This window comes from Vespa mandarinia, chromosome 1, assembly GCF_050613455.1.
Source record: "Vespa mandarinia isolate Hongniang chromosome 1, ASM5061345v1, whole genome shotgun sequence".
Lineage (NCBI taxonomy): Eukaryota > Metazoa > Arthropoda > Insecta > Hymenoptera > Vespidae > Vespa > Vespa mandarinia.
In genome coordinates this window covers 15,605,001-15,611,781 of record NC_140810.1, presented here as the reverse complement: position 1 = coordinate 15,611,781, position 6,781 = coordinate 15,605,001, and positions in this window count along the sequence as shown.

The window sequence follows — 6,781 nt, the reverse complement described above, 5'->3', positions numbered from 1 at the left end:
ATGTCGGAACAATGAATTTAATTTATTTTCTTAAGAATTATTTCTTCTTTCTTTTTCTTTTTCCTTCTTTTCTCTTTCCTTTTTTCCTTTTTTCTTTTTTTTTTTTTTCGTCTTTTTTAATATTAATAATAATTGACAATGAATAGATCGATCGAAGAAAATCATTCATAATTACTCTGATCTTAATAGGGAATAAGTAACGCGTTAATAACGCGGGATCAACGATAATAATACGCGACATAACGTTTCGTCCTCGAACGAGATTCATGGGAGCTTCGTGATGGGAAAAAAAAAGTTCGATCGCGGAAGAATTTCGCGGAAAATAACGGCGAGATCACAGAGAAACGGAATAACCCGCGTCCCACGTGTTTTTGATAATTGATCATCTACGGCTGGCGCTAGCGAGAATCCCTCGTATAATCTCAGAACTCTGGTATAATCGTTCCATTCTTTGGACTACTTTCGATCGACCCACGGCTGGCTTTGGTTAACCCTAACGTTAATCAAATTTCTTCGTTCTGACGAAGAAAAGAAAAAAAGAAAAAAAAAAAAGAAAAAAAGATAAATAAAATGAAATGAAAATAAAAAAAAGAAGAGAGAAAAATAAAAGTAAAATGTCCCCGCGATGTCTCGACTTAAATCTTTCTTCGATTACGATTGACGCTTTTTTTACAAAAAAAAAAAAAAAAAAAAGAAAAAAACAGGGAAAAAGAAAAAAACAAAAAAAAAAGGAACGACATGTTTCATACGAGAGAATCGACGAAACACAAAAAAAAGAAAAGAAAAGATAGAAAAGGAGAGATAGAGAGAGAGAGAGAGAGAGAGAGAGAAAAATAGAGAAAGAGAGAGAGAAATAGATAGAAAGAGAGAGAGAAAGAGAGAGAGAGAGAAACAGGATCGATGGCAATAAAAATCGGTTTCCTTCATCGAAAGGATATCGTTTGCAGTATCAAGTTTGGAACGTGGAAAAAAAAATAAAAAAAAAAAAAAAAAAAAAAAAAAAGTAAAAAAAAATAAAAAAAGGAAGTGTAACCGTCGAAAAAGGTTAAAGTCCCGGAAAAACGTTCGAGGGGTATGAAATCGTGGCTGGTATGAGATTCGCGAGGGAAAAAGGGTTCGGGATTCGTAAAAAATCGAGAGCACCGAACGAGCGGCATAAAGAGTATAGGTACTAGTTCTGGCCTTTTGGACTGGCTACGGGTTCATAAAGTCCACGCTTTTGGCCCGATTCGTTGCTTTTCCGTTGGCTTTCTCTCTCTCTCTCTCTCTCTTTCTCTTTCTCTCTCTTTTACACTGATTCTTTCTCTCTCTCTCTCTCTTTCTCTGTCTCTTTCTCTCTCACTCACTCACTCACTCCCTGAGGGTTTTTCGAGAGTGGGTGGTTGGCGGAAGCAGCCGTCGGCAACCACCAGCAGCAACACCGGCAGCAACGAGTCCCTTTTCAGGGCTGCTTGGCCGTGGGTAATCGGTTTAATAGGCGGTCCATCGAGAAAGTTAAAACCGGCTCCGCGGAAAATGGCCGCCGTTAATCCCTTTTTCGGGCTTCTGGCATGAAATGAGATTTCTGTTAGGAAACGTACGAGTGCGAGAACCGTCGCATAGTATCTGTGTCTCTTTTTCTCTCAACCCCCCTCCCCCGATTTCTCTCTCTCTCTCTCTTTCTCTCAACCCCCCTCCCCCGATTTCTCTCTCTCTCTCTCTTCTCTATCTCTCTCTTTCTCTTTCTCTCTCTTTCTACACACTCACTCACTCTTTCTCTGTACGACGATTCGAGGATTCTACGGGAGTGTGCAGGTGCGCAAGTTGCGTACGCGACCCACATAGAAGGCAGAGATTTACACGCGTCTGGAGAGTGAGAGTAAGAGTGAGAGAAAGAGAAAGAGAAGGAGAGAGAAAGAGAGAGAATGTATGTGATGCGTTCGTTCTTGCGTGTCGGTCCTGTACAGGGGTAGATTTAGGGACAAAGCGAGAGAGAGAGAGAAAGAGAGAGACAGAGAGAGCGAGAGACAGAGAGAGAGAGAGAGAAAGAGAGAGAGAGACAAAGAAGTTCTCCGCAGCCATTAGCCGCACACTCGCAAAGCCTCTACAACACGATTCATACATTTTCCTGGAGGATGAAAAAACAGGCTACTCCGTATCCTAAACACCAAAACCAACCCCTCGTTCGCGGCGGCTGAGGCGGTGGTGGTCCAGTAAGTCGCTACCCTTCACGTATTTTCTACTGCCCTTTTCTCTTTTCTTCCTTCTTTCCTTCTTTCTTTATCTCTTTCTTCCGTTTTCTTTTCTTCCTTTGTCTTTACATTGACTCTACCTCTTTGCCTTTTCCCTAACCGATGCCACCTTTGTTCTTTCTTTCTTTCTTTCTTTTTTCCTGTTTTTTTTTCTATTTTTTTTTTTTTTCTTTTTTCTTTATTTTTTTCACTCAAGTTTTAGCGTCGTCATGGCACTCCGGAAATACCTTCACGAAGGTTTCTTCTCGTCCCATCGCTTTTTTAATTACTCCAAATTAACACGCCTACCATAAAGCGATTAATTCTAACACGATTAACTTAGTCCGTAACCAGAATGATTTTATCCTAAACTCGATGATTCTTCTCTATGAGACTCCATTGTTTTCTTTTTCCTTTCTTTTTATTTATTTATTTATTTTTTTTTTTTTTTTCTTACAGTAAGGATACATACCTATCAATCCTCGATGATCTGAAATAGAATAAATTTTGTTTTTGGTACATTAATTTTGTCGCCATGGAACGATATTTTTCTAATAACACTTTTGTTTTTCAATATTGGTCGCAATAAGAAAAATCTGACAAAATTACTTCAGTTGTACGATAAGTTGTTTGAAAGTTTTTCTTTTTTTTTTGCAAAATAATTACAAAATTGCTTACTATAGATTGATAATTTTAATAATTATATAATATAAGAATCGTTCTATTTCTACGTAACTCGTTCCAATTATCATTAACTATAATTATTTTAATTATAATTATTAGTTCAATTGTTATTTATTAATATATTGTTTTATTAATGTATATCTATGATTTATTAAGAAACATAATCTACGAAGAAATATATATATATATATATAATTTACGAAAAATATGAAAAATAAAAAAAGAATTAAATTATCTTCGATAATTGAGCTTACGATTTGATATCAAATTCCAATGGAATAGATCAAGTAAGAAGATTCATCTATTGGATTTGTCTTTCTTTTTTTTTTTTTTTTTTTCTTTTCGAATTGACGATACATTGGCCATTGTTCGTTGTGAAAACAACGAACGAACTGAAAGAACACGGTTACGCGTATCGCAAGCGACGACAATACGCGGGGAACTAATTCCAAGCATTTATCTGCCAACCACAGCTACGAGTGTAGAGAACTAGGTTGAGGGGAGAGACTTTCGTATCCGGATAGAAACGGAATAACGGAGACGATAACGTTGATAGAGGAATTGCTAGGGATTACTGAGAGAAGAGAAGATGAACGGAATACAGACAATCCGTTTGAGCTTCATCGTTATGATTACATTTACGTTTGTATTCATTTTATAGAAGTATGATTCGTATATTTCCGTAAACAAGAAGAGGATTTTTATCCTCATGACAAATGAAAAATGAAAGAATGAATTGTTATTTAAATAATTTCATTCTTTTTCTTTTCTTTTTCTTTCTTTCTGTTTTTTTTTTCTTTTTTTTTTTTTTTTTTTTATAACAAAAGATTCGATACTCACAACTTGATTATTTTTTTGTTCTCAACTCATCTTAATTTTTCAAACGAACCTTTCTCGTAAATATTTTTGAATGTGCTGTTCCCTCATTATTTTTTTCTTTTTTATTTATTTATTTATTTATTTTTTTTTTTCCATTAATTATATCACTCCTTCTTTTCGCAGTATTAAATATTTCTTTAAAGAATGTACGTTGTCTTCGTATTAAAATTTTTATACGTTTTCTTTTCGAAAAGAAACGAGAAAGCGAGAGAGAGAGAGAGAGAGAGAGAGAGAGAGAGAGAGAGAGAGTAAGAGAGTAAGTTTTGTTATGCCTTAGAAGCGTATTTTAGCTTTTGCCTCCTTCTCGCATCTTTCTTCTCGCCTGAGAATTCTACAACTCTTAAGACGAACAGCTATGGTGGAAAAAGAGATAGAAGAAGAAGAAGGAGAGGAAGAAGAAGAAGAAGAAGAAGAAGAAGAAGAAGAAGAAGAAGAAGAAGAAGGAGAGAAACGATCGAATGGCAAGAAAGAGGAAATAAAGAAAAAGAAGGAAAGAGAAAGATAGAGAAAGAGGAGAACAACGAGAGGGTACTCTCAGTGTGAGAAATCGATGAACGCGATCGAGAGGTGGCCGCGAGAGGTAAAACAAAATCGCAGACAATTCCTTGGCGTGTTGAGTCTGTATCTCTCTCTCTCTCTCTCTCTCTCTTACTCTTGGTCCACCCCCACTTCTCTTTGTCTCTCTTTCTCTCAAGAGAGTGATGGAAGTGGATAAGCTGTGGGAGGAAACGGGAGCTCTTTCTCTCTCTTCCACCATGTTTCTCTTTACTCTTCGTACGTGTATTCACATATATATATATATATATATATATATATATATATATATACGCAGACAGAGACGTATCCGTATTTATGTACACGCAAACACACATACACTTACATATACATATGTATATATATATATATATATATATATATATATATATATATACGTATAGTACAGATATATTTCTATACCTGCGCAGCTCGCGTCTTCGGCATCGGCAGTCGTCTCCACCTCCTTTTTCTCCTTCTCTTCCTCCTCCTCCTCCACCTCTTTCTCTTCCACCTCCACGAGTCTCCCTGTGCTTGGCTTCGTTGGCTCCTAATTAAACATCCAGCTCGCTCGAATCCCGAGTCGACTTGGCCGTCGATGTTCCGATATTAGTCCCCCTACTACTCTCCCTCTTCTCTTTCTCTTTCTCTCTCTTTCTTTTTCTCTTTCTCTCTCTTTCTTTCTCTCTTTCTCTCATCTGACTCGAAGAGAGACCTACCTAGCATTCCTCCCCCGCAGAAATCCCTTACAGTCTCCGCGTGCACGGAGTAAGCAACGCCGTGCGCCTTTATATAAATAGATTACAAGGAAGAAAAAAGCTTGACGATCGATCGGCCACTACCGAAACGTACCCCGCAACGGGTACGACGACGACTACGACGACTACGACTACGACGACTACGACGACGATGACTACGACGACTACGACGACGACTACGACGACGACGAGAAGGAAAGGAGAACTAAGAGAACGAGTAGGATGAGGATGAGGAGGAGGAGGAGAAGGAGGACGAGAAAAAGGAGGAGAGTAGTACCTGGAGGGTTTCGAGGGAGTTAGAGAGAGATAGTAGACTCGTATTATCCCTCGTGTAGTCCGTACTTCGTACCTTCGTGCATCCTTGGAAACCGATTTGCTGTTGCCGTTGCTACTCTCATTACTGTCCTCTACTTCGATAAAAAGGGATAATAATATGGGAGAATGTATGTTTAATAGTCCTGGTTAATCGATAGGATGAGAAATGAATTTTCAGCTAATCTTAATTTCTATCTCGATTTTATATACATACATATATATATATATATATATATATATATATATATATATATATATTTTTGTCGTACGCTCTATATCACGTGTATGGGAACGTAAAAAGGTCATATGCCCAAAATGATATTTGTTATGTATTCTATCTATGGTGTTTGATCTTACCCATATACAGGATACTCTGGGAATCACGATACAATCGAGAAAAATTATTGATCATTCTTGAAAAAATAAATTGTGATTGTGGAATAAGGTTCTTCTCTTTTTGTGAGTTTTCCTTTCTGCAAAAAATCGATTGTAAAGATTATTAATCAAATGTCGATATATATATATATCTTGATCGGTCGTTATTTTTTTTCTTAAGAAAAGCAAAAAAAAAAAAAAAGGAAAAGAAAAAAGAATGAAAGAAGAGAAAAAAGGCTCATTTCAGAGTGCCGATTTATTTCATTCTTTTTTTTTTTTTTCTTTAAGAGAGATCAACCCCTTCTCAATCGCATCATGATTATCGGGTCAATCCTTTATATGTGTAAGTGTATACACGCACTTACACGTATACTATATACTAGATAGAAAAAGAGAAGATGGTAAAGAGTCCAATACTACCCTGCCGAACTGTCCAGTCTACGTACCCGGATCCAACAACTATCCAGCGTTAGCAGCCGAAGTAGTAACAGAAGCAACAGCAGCAACAGCAGCAGCAGCAGCAGCAGCAGCAGCAGCAGCAGCAGCAGCAACAGCAACAGCAACAGCACGCTGAGCATCTCAAACACGATCTTGTATTCCAAGCTGGCCGTTGGGTGCCTGGCAGCGCCTACGAGCGAGAGAATAGTCATTAACTAAATAACGGCCCGATCTCCCCAGCATTCACATTCTTCTTTCTCTCTCTCTCTCTCTCTCTCTCTCTCTCTCTCTATCTTTCTTTCTCTATCTTTCTTTCTCTATCTCTCTCTGTCTGTCTGTCTCTTTGTCTTACAAACTCTCCGACGACCGAATGGCCGTTCTTCGTACACTTCCAACCCACCCCACCGCCCTCCATTCACCCTTCAGAAAGAAGTTTGCCAGTGTGAGGAGAAAGAAGAAGCTACGGGAGAAGAAAGAAAACCAAGAGATTAGAATGGATGAAAGGGGTTAGAGAAGTTTATGTGTTTTATTTTTTTTTCTCTTTTGTTTCTCTCTCCCTTTTTTTTTCTTTTTTTTTTTTTTTTTTTT